General features: G+C 36.8%; 1 non-coding gene across 1 annotated transcript; it reads right to left on the reverse strand.

Moving 5' to 3' along the window:
• Nucleotides 1–218: 218 nt before the first annotated feature.
• On the reverse strand, nucleotides 219–325 carry LOC121230996 (small nucleolar RNA R71). The gene has a single exon (XR_005929066.1). It is a non-coding gene; the product is annotated as a small nucleolar RNA R71 (small nucleolar RNA).
• Between the last annotated feature and the right edge of the window lie 16,666 nt (nucleotides 326–16,991).

Consider the following 16,991-nt stretch of genomic DNA (forward strand, 5'->3'; position numbering starts at 1 on the left):
AGGATCTCAACGCTCACTTAGCAAACTTCTTAGAACTATGCGATACATTTAAAATTAATGGTGTTTCTGAAGATGTCATTCGTTTTCGGTTATTCCCTTTTTCAATGAGAAACAAAGCTAAATAGTGGTTGAACTCATTACCACGAGGGTCAATCACTACTTGGGAACAAATGACCGAAAAATTTCTATTAAAATATTTTTCGCTGGCTAAAATGGCTAAATTACGTAATGATATCTCTTCGTTTGTACAGATGGACTTAGAAACTCTTTACGATGCATCAGAGAGATACAAAGACTTACTGAGAAGGTGCCCTCACCATTGGTTACTGCTTTGGCTATAGGTTCAAACGTTCCGTAATGGCCAGAATCCTTTGACTCGACAAATGGTTGACGCAGCTGCTGGCGGAACCATCAATAATAAAACACCTGAAGATGCCTTTGAGTTTATAGAGGAGATGTCACTGAATAACTATCACTAGCAAGTCATGAGGACTAAGCCAACTAAAACAGCAAGCGTTTATAATGTCAATTCGGTTACTATGCTGTCAAACTAGGTAAAACTTCTAAATAAAAAGATTGATGGTTTACTTGGTTCTACTCAGGTACACCCAGTGTGAGACGAATGGAGGAGGAGCATGCACAAAGTATCAACCCTTCAACCCTAGCATCAAGGAGGAACAAGTCCAATATATGGGTAACAATAACTCTCGATCCCAAAATAACCAATATAGTAACACTTACAATGCAGGTTGGAAAAACCACCTCAATTTCTCGTAGGGCGGTCAAGGAAATCAAAGACCACAACATCCTCCGGGTTTTCAACAACCACCCTATCAACAGGAAAAGAAGCCGAACCTTGAAGAGATGCTCTCAAAGTTTATATCGGTGTCAGAAACTCATTTTCAGAACACCGAGACAGCACTTAAAAATCAACAAGCATCGATCCAAGGGCTCGAAACTCAGATAGGCCAGCTTTCCAAACTAATCTCCGAACGACCACAAGGTAGATTGCCAAGTAATACTGAACCCAACCCAAGGGAACAGCTCAATGTAATGAATATTCAAGATGACAAAGGAGTCATTGAGCCTGAACCAGAACCGAGGCAAGAAACTGTGGTAAGCAAAGGTCAAGGTGAGGTAGGTCATAATAAAAACAATTCAGTGAATGTCGAATATAAACCTCGTGTGCCATACCCCAACATGACAAGGAAAGACCGCTCAGATGAACAATTTGGTAAATTCCTTAAACTCTTAAAAAAATTACACATTAACTTACCATTTATTGAAGCTCTATCGCAAATGCCAAACATAATGAAATTTTTAAACGAGCTTTTAGAAAATAAGTAGAAGTTGGACAAGGCGTCACATGTGGAGCTAAACACAATGTGCTCAGCTATTCTGCAAAATAAGCTACCGAACAAATTAAAAGATCCAGGTAGTTTTACGATTCCTGCTCAATTAGTAGTTTAGATGTTAATAATGCATTAGCTGATTTAGGGGCTAGTATCAACATCATGCCTTACAAAATGTTTAAGCAACTAGGTCTCGGGAAACCCAAACAGACTAGGATGAGCATTCAATTAGCAGATAAAACTATAAGATTCCCTAGGGATATTATTGAAGATGCGCTAATTAAAATTGATAAATTTATATTTCCCGTTGACTTCATTGTTCTAGACATAGAGGAGGATAGCAACACTTCTTTAATTCTAGGAAGGCCCTTTTTAGCAACTGCTAAAACAATTATTGATGTTGGCATAGCTGAACTTACACTCCGTATGGGAGACGAAACAATCACCCTTCAAGCTCGCAATTCTAGTAACACATTGAAAATTGAAGGTGATCGTCTAAACCATTCTACTAAAACTGACAATATGGTACAACCTTCTTTGTAGGAAATGAGTCTGAAGGAAGTATATAAGCCATTCTCAAGCAATAGTGGAGGACCTATTCATGAAGATCAAAGGCTACAAATCGAGGAGCTAGATGAATGGTGGACGCATAAACCGAGAACACCCAACAAACTGAATCTACGACGGAACGAGCTCAATAGCTTTCCAAATCAACTTAAGATTTGAGATAGAGTCTTATTAGATGCCGCAGATCCCCACATTGTCGCTACTACACTGAATGAAGAAATCCCTCTTACGGTACTCAGCATTTTCCCATTTGGCACGGTCGAGGTGAGTCATCCCAAGTTCGGCACTTTTAAGGTAAACAACACCCATTTAAAACTTTATTTTGATGAGATTGATATCAGGAATGAGGAGTATAAATTCCTCAAACCACCATGATCTTTCAGCGGAGAGGTAAGTCGAGCTTAGACTATAAATAAGCACTTCTCGGGAGGCAACCCGAGCACTAACTGTACTAACTTCTTTAAAATTTAGTCTTCAACACCTAACTTACTAACGGAGCTCTTGAATACAAGTTTTCCACAGAGGCACGGCCAAGCACACAGGCGTGCTTAGGGCCGTGTGAAAACAGGGCAAAATTTCCCTAAACACGGGCTACGATAAAACACCACGACTGTGCGACATGGCCATGGTCGACCCTGCCAAAACAACACTGGCATGCGACACGCCTGTGTGGAAGAACCGTGGGCGAACCTGTTAAAACAACAAGGGGGTGTGACACACCCGTGTCTAGCACCCGTGGACAACACTATCAAAATAACACGGGCATGTGCAGAGCTACACGATTGTGGGAGAAGCAAATCACATCACACACGGTCGTGTAACATGATCATTTAGCTACACAGCCTAGACACACAGAGGTGCCCGAAGGCCGTGTGACGATATCTCACTTCGTGACAAACACGGGCTAGACACGATCCACACGGGCGTGTGAAATGGCCGTGCCACTTGAAAAATTAGATTATCTAACTTTTTTTATTTTTGTTTCATTAATTTTTGAAGATTCTTTTGTTTTTAAACATGTCTTATCTTTATGATTACTACCAAATTATTCCTCCAATTCTTCTTCTGTTCTTCAGAATCATGTTTGTCCTCCAGCTTTATTTCCAACAACTCGCTCTCACTAATCCAGGAATTTCATCCATTTTTAACTCAGGAGGTTTCACTTCTCTCCCTATCTTATTTTTATATTCTTATATCTATCTTTGTACATTGAGGGCAATGCACATCTTAAGTGTGGGGGGTATTTATTCCATTATCAGAAAAATCCCTGAATGACTTCCTTGTTCTCTTGAAAAGCTCTCATATCATATTCAGGATAAATTTTGATTTATTTATGATTGTGATTGATATATCTTGAATTAAAACATAGGCATTTATGTATTGATTGTTTAAACTTTAAGACACTAGAGAATCAAACATGATAAGTTGATTTTTAAGAATTTAAAATCTTAGGTTGTTTCCCCAAAGTTTAGGTATTACTTTGAGTTGGAATTCAGAAGTTTTAGACATCAAAAAGCCATAATTTTTGTGAGATTTTTGAGCCTTTTGAGCATCTATTAATTCTTTCATGCTCACTTTTATTATCGCTTTGAGTGCGTCAGTATTGAATTGTTATTCTAGAGCTTGCTTGATTATACAAGTCAAGACCACACCATTTGATTTGATATGTCAAAATGATTAAGGCACTTAGGATTAACCAACTCATGCCATGAAAAGCCTACCTCCACGATTAACCCTTAGTAAACCCCGTTGAGCTAACAACCCATTTCTTGTATTACCCTTAATATTAACCCTTAACGCATTATTGTTGAAATCCCTTAAATTAATTTGATCCCCAATTTTTTTCCGAGATTGGAATTGAAATAGTTGCTTAGCTAAGTTTTATTCTACTTTGTATTTAACTTGTTCTTAAAAAAAATGTGTATACATTCTAATAGTAGTAATCTTCTAAGCTAAAGAAGTTGAAATTCCATATTCTGAGAAAAGCTTTGTTGTACGCAATTGATGACTAGCCATTTTTCTAGTTAGGCAAATTTTTCAAGTCAATCTCGATTCTAACCTTTTCTTTCAGCTTGTGACCACACCCCCTAACCAAGCCCCATTACAACCCTCTAAATACCTTTTGATTGATGTATCATCTCAATTTATAGTGGTGGAGATTTGATTTTCATGCAAGCCTATGGTAGTAATTTTTCATTATTGACTATTGAGTGCTTCAATTATTGTCTTTAAACACTTCAAGTGATTTGAGTGAATCATTAGTGAGGATGTGAAACTCTGTGATATTCTGAATCAAAGGTAATTACTTAGACGAGGGGAGACACCTATGTTTTCGGAATAAAATGCTCAACTTGGAATGATTGAAACTGTGATGTTCTTTTAGTTGAATTCTCAATGTATAATTACTTATGGATTATTTTGAGATATTATCAATAGAAATTATAAATTGAGAAGAATTTATTTTGATTATGAGTTGAGAATTTTGCTTGAGGAAAAGAAAGTGCTTAAGTATATTATGAGTTTACTTTTAGTTATTCAAACTTACCTGGTACTCGTTTTGTATCGTGTTTTGGTTATTCCGAAACCTTTCGTTTTCCTCGATCGACCTCCAGAATTTGTTCCTTGGCATCTATAACAATAAAAATAGATCATTAACACCTCACATTATACTTTTCAAGTCTAAATTTCACCCCCGGTCCAAATGACTGTTTTGCCCCTAGCCTTTAACATTGTTACGATTTAGTCCCTAGGCTCGTATAATGAAATGCATGCAATTTCTACCTTACCCAAGCCTAGCCAAATGTTTTTCCCTCTTATGGCAGCCCACATTTTCCATTATTTCTCATTTCTATCACATATTTTACACTTTTTGCAAAAAGGTCCTTTTAGGGATTTTTCATGAAAACCACCTAGAAAAAGATGTTTAACACTCACCTAACTTTTATATTCCTCTATAAACCATCAAAATACAAGTAACTCATGCATGGGTATATTTTTAAACATGAATCCTAGCATGAAATATGGGTAAAAATAGAGAGAATAAGCTAACGAGATTTTAAAAATACGACGAACATTAAAAACCGGGCTTGGGAGCAGTTACTATTGAGCTCAAAATTGTTGAAAACCCTAGCTATGGTGTCCCTTCAATTTTTGGCAGCCATGGAGAAGAAAGAGGCTGATTTTTTCCTTCTTTTACCCATTTTTTTCATTAAAATGCCAAATGACCAAAATGCCCTTAAGCCCTTTCTTTAAAATTTCATCCATACAAACCCATTGTTGTCCAAAAACTTAAAAATTGGGCAAATTTCTCGCAAGAACTTCTAATTTATAATCTAAAGCAATTTCATACAAATTGCTCCTAGAATCCAAGTTTTGCAATTTATTCAATTTAGTCTCAAATTTCCAATTGGGCACCTATTCATAAAATTTCTTCATGAAACTTTAACACATACCTATACTCACATTCTAGACCTAATAAAAATCATAAAATAAATATTTTGAAGTCGAATTTGTGGTCCCGAAACCACTGTTCTGACTAGGCCCTATTTCGAGATGTGACATTTCTCCCCCCTTAGGGACTTTCATCCTCGAAAGTCTTACCAGTAAATAGATTCAGATATTGGCTTCTCATGGTTTCTTTTGGCTCCCATGTAGCCTCTTCCACACTATGCCGATGCCATAAGACTTTTACCAAAGCCACGCCTTTATTTCTCAGCCGTTTAACCTCACGAGCCAAAATCTTGACCGGTTCCTCACCGTAAGTCATGTCCGGTCTAATTTCAATTTCAGTCAGTGAAATTACATGAGAGGGGTCTGATCGATATCGCCTTAACATGGATACATGAAACACGTCATGAATCTTTTCCAGTTCAGGTGGCAATGCCAATCAATAAGCTAATGGTCCAACTCTTTCAATGATCCCGTATGGTCCAATAAACCGTTGACTCAGCTTGCCTTTCTGGCCAAATCTCAATACCTTTTTCCATGGGGATACTTTCAAGAATACTTTATCTCTGACTTGAAATTCAATCTCTTTTCTTTTTAAATCAACATATGACTTTTGCCTATCCGATGATGCTTTTAAACAGTCACGAATCACTTTAACCTTTTCTTCAGTTTCCTTGATCAGGTCAATTCATGAATCTGAATCTCTTTGAGTTCAGTCCAATATAATGGAGTTCAACACTTCTTGCCATACAAGGCTTCATACGATGCCATCTTCAAACTCGTTTGAAAGCTATTTTTATAGGCAAACTCTACCAATGGCAAGTACTTTTCCCAGCTACCTTGAAATTCAAGGATGAAACATCGCACCATATCCTCAAGGACTTGTATCATCCACTCAGACTGACCATCAGTCTGTTGGTGAAAAGCTGTACTAAAATTCAGTTTTGTACCCAAATCTTCTTTCAACTTTTTCAAGAATCTCGAAGTGAATCTCGAGTCTCTATCTGAAATTATTGATAGCGGTACACCTTGTAATCTCAGAATCTCAAATACATACAAGTTGGCCAACTTATCAAGTGACAAATCTATCCTTATCGGAATAAAATGAGCTGACTTTGTCAATTTATCCACCACAACCCATATAGCATCTTTCTTTTTGGGGGTCAATGGTAATTCTATCACGAAATCCATAGTAACTATGTCTCATTTCTATTTGGGAACCATTACGGGTTGTAGCAATCCTGAAGGTACTTGATGTTCGACTTTGACTTGCTGACATATCAGGCACTTCGATACAAATTCAGATATGTCTCTTTTCATGCCTTTCCACCAATACATTTTCTTCAAATCATTGTACATCTTAGTACTTCCCGGGTGGATAGACAAACGGCTATCATGTGCTTCTCGTAAAATTTTCTGAATAAGCTCATTATTTTTGGGCACGCAAACCCTATCTCTGAACATTAAACATCCATCAAAACCAACCCAAAAATCTGACTCGATACCCGACTCACTCTGATCTCTTTTAGCTTGTAAGTCACTATCATTAGTCTGGGCATCACAAATTTCGTGAAGAAATGTCGGTCTAGCCTCAAGCTCTGCCAAAATTGAACCATCATCGAGCAATGCCAATCGAGCATCGATGGCTCTCAATGCAAGCAATGACTTTCTGCTTAATGTGTCAGCGACCATATTCGCCTTTCCCCGGTGATAATCGATGATCAACTCACAATCCTTAATCAATTTTAACCATCTTCGCTGTCTCAAATTTAATTCTTTTTGAGTCATCAAATACTTCAAACTTTTATGGTTCGTAAATATACGACAAGTCTCACCGTATAAATAATGCCTCCGTATTTTTAAGGCAAAAATAATAGCGGCAAGTTCTAAGTCGTGTGTCGGATAATTCTTCTCGTGTGGCTTTAATTGTCGCGAAGCATAGGCAATCACCTTGCCATCTTGCATGAGTACACAACCCAGTCCATTCAAGGATGCATCACTGTAGACCACAAACTCTTTTCCTAGCTCAGGTAATACTAAGAATGGAGCTTCAGTCAACAATGTTTCCAACTTCTCGAAACTTTGCTGACACTTATCAGTCCATTTGAACTTAACATCTTTCTGTAGCAACCTTTTCATTGGAGTTGCTATCATGAAGAATCCTTTCACAAATATTCGGTAGTAACCAACTAAGCCCAAAAGCTTCTAACCTCGGTTACATTTTTAAGTGGTTTCCAATCGACAATAGCAGAGATCTTGCTTGGATCAACTCGGATGCCTTCACCCGAAACAATGTAACCTAAAAATCCTATCTCTCAGAGCCAAAATTCACTCTTTCTAAACTTAGCATATAATTGTTTCTCCCGTAAGGTTTGAAAAACCGTTCTCAGATGCTTCACATGTTCCGTCTCATCCTTGGAATAAATCAACATGTCGTCAATGAACACAACGACAAACTTATCCGAGTATGGCCACAGGATTCTATTAATCAGATCCATGAATACGACTGGTGCATTCGTCAACCCAAACGGCATGACAAGAAATTCATAGTGACCATACCTTGTTCTAAAAGTTGTCTTAGGCACATCTGATTTCCTAACTCACAACTGATAATAGCCGGACCTCAGGTTTATCTTAGAAAATATAGTGGCTCCCTTAAATTGGTCTAACAAATCATCGATCATTGGCAAAGGATACTTATTCTTGATAGTTACCTTGTTCAATTACCGACAGTCTATACACAGCCTCATTGAACCATCTTTCTTATTTACAAATAATACAGGAGCACCCCAAGGTGAAAAGCTCAGCCTTGCAAAACCTTTATCCGTCAGCTTTTGCAACTGTGCTTTCAACTTTCTCAGCTCAGTTGGTGCCATCCTATACGAAGCAATTGAAATAAGAGTTATCCCTGGTATCAATTCAATGCCAAACTCTATTTCTCTTTCAGGGGGTAGTCCGGGTAATTCCTCTGGAAACACATCTAAATATTCACACACTACCGACACGGACTCAATCTTCAGTTCTGTTTCTTTAGTGTTCAGAACAAAAGCAAGATAGGCTTCGCACCCTCTTCTCATTTATCTTTGAGTAATCATCGAGGTAATTACAACCGATGGCGTATCTAATTCTCTAGAATCAACTTTTAAGGTCCCACCATTTGGGCACTTTAATACAATATACTTACTACCACAATTTATAATCACATCATGCAGGGCTAACCAATCCATACCAAGTATCATGTCAAACTCATCAAAAGGTAACAACATAAGGTCAGCCAGAAAATAATGACCTTGAATCGTCAAAGCAAAGTTCTTGCAGACTTTATCCACAGTAACTGACTTACCTATGGATTCAACACTCTGATGATAAATTCTGTAGGTTCAATAGATATATTCATACTGGACACCAATCTCATGCAAATGTATAAATGTGTCGAACCCGAATCAATTAAGGTAATAACGCATGTATTAAAAAGAGAAAATGTACCCGTGATGACATCAGGGGCAGAGGCTTCCTCTCGAGTGCATATTGCATATGTTCTCGCCAGGGTCGAGCCTCTGATTTTGTAGTGTCTTTAGCCGCGGCTCGACTGCCACTAGCACTTCCAGGGTACCTCAGAGGTCTACCTCGAGTAATGGGAGTACTCGACTTCGGAGTCACTTCCACTTCTTTTCATTTTGTTCTAGGCAATCTCTAAGAAAGTGATCAAGAGAACCACATCTAAAACATGCACTGCTCTTCATTCGGCACTCTCTAGAGTAAAATTTGTTACAACTTTTACACTTCAGCTTTTGGTCATCTACACTCCCCACACTAGTCACCATCAGGGAGGAAGACCTCTGATTTCATCGTTTTGAGCCTGTCACTTTACCCGAATATCCTACTGATGAAGTGGAGCGTTCATGTTGGCTTATTGATTTCTTCGTAGGAAATGAGAGCGTCTTACCACTAGACCTCTTGCTCGAAACTCGAGCTTCTCTCTTAGCTTGGTTTCTTTCGTTATTAAGCTCTTCGGCCTTCTTGGCCCGATCAGCTAATGCAACGAACTCTCGTATCTAAAGAATCCTGAGCAACAACTTGATTTCCTTATTCAAACCTTCCTCGAAGCTTTTACATATTTTTGGCTCGGTTTAGACCCATTCAGTTGCATATTGACTTAGTCTTACGAGCTCCCTTTCATATTCTGCTACAGTCTTATTCCCTTGTTTGAGTTTTAGGAACTCCTTTCGCTTTGAGTCTAAGAACCTCTAACTTGTAACACCCCCTAACCCCAAACCGTCGTCGGAACAGGGCTACGAGGCGTTACCGGATATATCAAACAACTTATGGATATTTTACAATTATTATAACATTCATAGTATAATTGAAGAATTATGTCCCTATAATGGACTTTCGAAGCCCAACACAAGTATTAAAGTGGAATGAAACGGGACTTGTTCGAGTATTTAGGGAAATATATATATATTTTTTACAAAAATTTCGACAGCATTTCTTCTTAATTTTTACATAAAACTCCCTGCAAATTCAAACCAAAAACCACCTAATCCAAAACCAATGGCACAATCAAAAACAATTTAAACCTAAATATATCTAAATCATAATCAATTCATTAACATAGTCATTTAATAACTAAACATTCATAATATTAATCCAAATTAACTAATAACTTCATTCATTTTTTCATTCCAACTTATACCAAATTATATAATATAATATTTACCATTTTATCAAACTAATAACAAAATATGGTATACCATTCTTATAACTAACTTTACAAGTACATCTATATAACTTATACAACACCTAGTACATGCCACTTTCAATTAAGAAAGAAAACATCACCCAAAATTTGCTGGAGTCAGGATCACTCGGATGCTGGACCAGGACACTAGACTTCTATTAACCTGCGCACGGAAACAACCGTACGCTGAGTATTTCATACTCAGTGGTATTACCATAATTCAAATTGCAATAGCAATTAAATAAAATAAAATAAGAACTCAGCATCAAATAACAATTTTTTTTTAAGTTATCATTAAATAACAATAAATAAACAATCTTTAGCTATTATTCAATTTTAGTTACAAATCACATTTACCAGGTTTTAATCACCACAATCATTTTAAATCCATGCATTTCATTTCCAATCTAAATTTTCAGTCCACAATTTTAATTTCTTTCATATTCACTAGTACAGTCGATCAGATTCATTTGAACTTCTCATTTCAATTATTCACCCTATTAACATTTCGGACTTTAACGGATACACGGATTCCAACCCAAACACACCAGTACGGCACATTGTGCCTAAAATGGTACATAGTACCTGATCAGTATACGACACATAAAGTGCCTAAAACGACACACGAGGTGCCTGATACGACACACGAGGTGCCTGAAATACGACACATAAAGTGCCTGATCGATAAAGCCGGCAAATCCCGTACACTTCCATATCCTATGGCATGCCAATTATATCCGACTTAGCCCGACTAGTTAATAGGGTATTTCAATTCTCAATTCACTTTCATTTCCATTCCAAGATTACTTTTCAATTAAAATTTTCACATTCAAATCAATTTACAATTCAATTATACACAGACATTCACCATTCAATTCAATTCTCATTCAACTCCAATATCAATACTTACCTTATAATTCACTTATTAAATATAGAATTGATATATAGCATTTAATAAAAAGTAATTTGAATTATAGTAATACAAACCGTGAATTTCTCGTTTTAATCCTCGATAGCTTTCTCCTTTCCTTTGTGCGCCGATGTCTTGGGTTCTTTGTTAACTACGAAAATAATAATAATTTATAATCATCAATATAACACAATTCAATTTAATCCATGAGCCAAAACATGCAAATTTAACCATTTTTAATGTATATATATAATTTCACCATTAAGCTGTCTACTTGAGTCATTGTTACTAAATTATTTATATCTTGAGCTACGAAACTCCAAATTAATATCCATAAATTTTTCTTAAAACTAGACTCATATATCTTCTCACCATAAGATTTTCAAAATTTTTGGTCTAGACTCAATAAGCTTTAATTACATATTTTGTTCATCCTCTAGTTCAATTTATACAATTTTTAGTGAATTTTCAAAGTTAGACCATTGCTACTTCCTAAAACTGTTTTGATGTAAAATGTTAATAACCAAATTTATAACACCAATTCACACCTTATGTCTATTCAAATTTCATTTAAACTCAAATTTAACTATTAAATTTTCAACATATTTTCTTAATTCTGAAATTTTCCTCAATTTAGTCCCTAAAACACAAAACTTATAGCTTACTTTGCAATTCAATCCTTATATCTATTTTAACTTGAATTTCATTCAATTAAACCCCTATTTCATTTTTTTATTCAACATGAACAATATTTAGAATTCTAATAACTTTCAAAATATTAATTTAATTTCATCAAAACTTTGTTCTAAAGCTTTTAAAACATTAAAATTAAATAAAAAGGGCTAAATTAACTTACCTATTAAACTTTCAAACCTTCAAACCCTAATTCTCCCTTTTTCTTTTCTTTCTTCTTTCTTTCTTTCCTTCCCCTGCTTTTCGTTTGCCTATTTTGTTTCTTTTCTTTGTTCTTTACTTTATTTTCTTTCTTTTATTTGTTTTAGTTGCTAATAATATATTATAATTTAATTTAATCAATCAATAACAAATATCTAAGAAAAGTCTTAGATTTTTTTTACAGTTTATGCCGCCTCATCTATGCTAATTGGTAAAATTGCTAGTTTGGTCCTTATTTTCTATTGATCTATAATTGAACCTTTGCCCTTTATTCAATTTAGTCATTTTTACTAATTACTCTAAATTAAGCTAAATTCACCTAATTTAAACCTAATTAAACATATCGCTAGACTCATAAATATTTCTAGTAATTATTTCGAACTCGATTTACTAAGACGGAGGCCCGATAATGTACTTTTTCCGGTGCCTGTGAATTTTGGGTCATTACATTTCTCCCCCCCTTAATAAATTTCGTCCTCGAAATTTACCTGAGAATAGATGAGGATATTGTGCTCTCATCATTTCTTCCGGTTCCCAAGTCGCTTCTTCCATACTATGACTCCTCCATAACACTTTTACTAAAGGGACCCGTTTATTTCTCAGCTCTTTTATTTCTCGAGCTAATATCTGAACCGGCTCTTCTTCATAAGTCAAATCAGACCGAATATGAATATTTTCAGTAGGAATAATGTGGGAAGGATCTGATCTATATCTCCGGAGCATCGAAACATGAAAAACATCATGAATTTTCTGTAATTCTGGAGGTAAAGCTGGTCGGTAGGCAACAGGACCAATTCTTTCCACAACCTCATACGGCCCAATAAAACGTGGACTCAACTTACCCTTTCGGCCAAATCTCAAAACTTTCTTCCAAGGTGATACTTTGAGGAATACTTTATCACCAACAGAATATTCAATGTCTCGCCGTTTCAAGTCTGCATATGATTTCTGCCTATCAAAAGCTATTTTCAATCTATCTTTAATCTTCTTAACTGTTTCTTCTGTTTCTTGAATCAATTCTGGCCCAATCATTTTTCTTTCATTCAATTCTGTCCAACATACCGGTGATCGACACCTTCGACCATATAATGCTTCATACGGAGCCATTTGAATACTAGATTGGAAACTATTGTTATAGACAAATTCAGCTAATGGAAAATAACGTTCCCAACCTGATTCAAAATCAATGATACAAGCCCGAAGCATATCTTCTAATATATGTATTACCCGTTTGGACTGTCTATCTGTTTGCGGATGAAAACCCATACTAAAGTTAAGTCGAGTACCCAATGATTCATGTAGCTGTCTCCAAAATCTCGATGTGAACCGAGGATCTCGATCTGAGATTATTGACATCGAATACCGTGTAATCTAACAATTTCTCGAATATACACTTCTGCAAGCTTCTGCAATGACCAATCTGTTCTAACAGCTATAAAGTGAGTTGATTTTGTAAGCCGATCAACAATTACCCAAATAGCATTCTTTTTACTTGCTGACAATGGCAATCTTGTAACAAAATCCATTGTAATACGATCCCATTTCCACTCAGGAATGCTAATAGGCTGAAGTAATCCAGTAGGAACTTGATGTTCTGCCTTTACTCGCTGACATGTCAAACATTTACTGACATATTCAACTATGTCCCTTTTCATTCCAGGCCACCAATATAATTCTCGTAAATCACAATACATCTTTGTTCCACCAGGGTGCAAAGCAAAAGCACTATCATGTGCTTCTCGAAGAATTAACTCTTTTAGTTCAGAAGTAGCTGGAACACAAACTCGATTTTGAAACCTCAAACAATCATGCCCGTCAATACTAAAACTCTTGGTTGTACCATTTTGAACCATTTCTCTTTTCTTCAATAGTCTATCATCTTTCATCTGAGCTGCTCTAATCTGATCAAACATCATCGGCTTAACCCTTAATTCAGCTAGCAAGCTTCCATCATCATTAATACTAAGTTGAGCAAATATTTCCCTTAATTCCCCCACTGCTTTTCTACTCAATGCATCAGCTACCACATTCGCCTTTCCCGGGTGGTAATCTATAATACAATCATAATCTTTCAGAATTTCGATCCACCGTCTCTGTCTTAAATTCAACTCCTTCTGCGACAGAATATATTTAAGACTTTTGTGATCCGTGTAAATGTAGCATTTTTCACCATATAGGTAATGCCTCCAAATTTTTAAAGAAAAAATTACTGCAGCTAGCTCCAAGTCGTGCGTCGGGTAGTTACGTTCATGTGTTTTTAATTGTCGAGATGCATAAGCTACGACTTTCCCATCTTGCATCAATACACAGCCCAGACCGCTTAGAGAAGCATCACTATACACTACAAAATCTTTTCCCGACTCTGGTAATGTTAATACCGGTGCCTCTGTCAACATTTGCTTCAAAGTCTCAAAACTCTTCTGGCATTGGTCATCCCAGATAAAAGGAACATTCTTTTGCAGTAGTTTAGTCATTGGTAGTGCTATCTTTGAGAATCCATTTACAAACCTCCTGTAATACCCAGCTAGACCGAGAAAACTGCGTACCTCTGATACATTCTTGGGTGGTTTCCATTGGACAATCGCTTCAATTTTCTTTGGATCAACCCGAATTCCGTCTGCAGATACTACATGTCCCAGAAATACAACCTCTGATAACCAGAATTCACATTTACTGAGCTTTCCATACAACTGTTTCTCTCGTAAAATCTGTAGAACTATTCGAAGATGTTGATCATGTTCTACTTCTGTCTTCGAATATACCAATATATCATCAATAAAAATCACCACAAACTGATCTAAATACGGCTGAAAAATGCGGTTTATCAAATCCATGAAAGCAGCTGGGGTATTAGTCAACCCAAACGGCATCACCAAAAATTCATAATGACCATAACGAGTACGAAAGGCAGTCTTAGGCACATCACTTTCCTTCACCTTTAGCTGATAATACCCAGATCTCAAATCAATTTTTGAGAATACTGAGGCTCCCTTAAGTTGATCAAACAAATCATCTATACGAGGCAACGGATACCGGTTCTTGATCGTCACTTTATTCAACTGTCGATAATCAATGCATAATCGCATAGAACCATCTTTCTTTTTAACAAACAACACTGGAGCTCCCTAGGGTGAAATGCTTCGTCTAATAAATCCACGATCTAGTAAATCTTCAACTCTTTCAACTCAGTGGGCGACATTCGATATGGAGGTATAGAGATTAGTGCTGTACCTAGATACACTTCAATAGCAAATTCAACCTCTCTGTTAGGTGGTAAGCCCGGCAATTCTTCAGGAAATACATCTGAAAACTCACATACGGTCCTGATCTGACTACACTGACTTCCAACTAAATCAGAATTAATAACATATGCCAAATATGCTGAACAACCCTGCTGAAGCAATTTATTAGCTTTCATTATCGAAATGATGCGTGTCGGACCACTGGTACGGATGCCACTTACTTCAACTCTGTCCCCATCCTCTGTCTGAATACTGAACCTCTTTTTGTAACAATCCAAAATCACCCCATATTCGGATAACCAATCCATGCCCAAAATTATATCAAAGTCCCCAAATGGCATAATTAACAAGTCAACCAGAAAAGTTTTATTCTATATAATCAACGGGCATCTTAGACAGACCTGATTCACTAACACTGTTTGCCCCAACGGACTCGACACCTCAATAGACACTCTAGACATTTCGAATTTTAATTTTCTCAACTCAACTAAATTCGAATTAATGTAAGAATGTGAAGATCCAAGATCAATTAATGCATAAACAGGCTCAGAATACAATAAAAATATACCTGTTACCACATCGTGGGCATCGCCTTCTTCCCGAGTTTTGACCACATAAGCTCTAGCTGGTATTCCGGCTTCAGACTGCTGAGTAATAATATCACTGCTCCTTCTACCAGCTCCTCCTCTAACAACCGAACTACCTCTACCTAGACCTCTGCCTCGAGCAGTAGATACTGATTTCTGTGATGTGACAGGAGTATCATTTTTATTCTTCGGACAGTCTTTAACAAAATGCTCCGTCGACCCACAACGGAAACAACCTCCGGTCACTTCCCAACATTCACCTAAATGTCTCTTTCCACAATGTCCACATTCTGGAATGTCCACATCTCGAGGTGGACCTTGTATACTACCAGTAGATACCGTCGTCTGTTTTCCCTGGCTTCTTCCACCTCTGTCTGATCTAAAACTGAATCTCCAACCACCCTGAGATTCTTTTGGTCTTTTCGGCTGAGGGTTCCAACTGGTAGTTCCCGTACGCTTCCCAGTTGGTCTAACACTTTGAGTCTTTTTATTAAAGCCCAACACTTGTTCTACCATTTTAGCTCGCTCAATCAAGTCTACCATTTCAGTAATACGTTGAGATACTAACTGTAATTTGATCTCATCTCGCAGACTCCGTAAAAATCTCTTACAACTATCAGCTTCAGTTGGAATAAACTTTGAGGCATATCTACTGAGTCTCGAGAATTCCCTCTCATAGTCTATTATTGACATGTCACCCTGTTGTAACGTCAAAAACTCTTGTTTCTTGTCTTCGATGTACATTTCTCCGATATATTTCTTTTGAAACTCTTTCTGAAATAGATCCCAAGTTATCTGATTCTCTGGTAAGTGTCGAACCACTGATTCCCACCATAAGTAAGCTTCTTCTTATAACAACGATACAGCACAAATCAAACACTCTCGGGGGGTACAATCTAATTGTCGTAAAATTCTTTTAGTCGACTCCATCCAATTTTCAGCTACAGATGGATCGACTCCTTTCAGACTCATAAATTCATTGGCACCATACTTTCTCAATTCCTTTATCGGGGCCCGTCTTTGAATTGGAACTGAAGTCATAACAGGAACAATTTCCACTATTCTTTGTAGTGCATCAGCAATTTTTCTATTTGTATCAGAATCATCTCTATCATTTCTTCTTTCTGCTCTAGGAGGTTGGTTTCTCATCGAGTTAATACTAGGTGTTACCGATTCAGTTTCATCTGACCCGTAAGATTTTTCTTCTCCAATATGCATTTCTTCATCAGTATCATTTATTCTTTCATCCGA

Source organism: Gossypium hirsutum, chromosome A06, assembly GCF_007990345.1.
Source record: "Gossypium hirsutum isolate 1008001.06 chromosome A06, Gossypium_hirsutum_v2.1, whole genome shotgun sequence".
Lineage (NCBI taxonomy): Eukaryota > Viridiplantae > Streptophyta > Magnoliopsida > Malvales > Malvaceae > Gossypium > Gossypium hirsutum.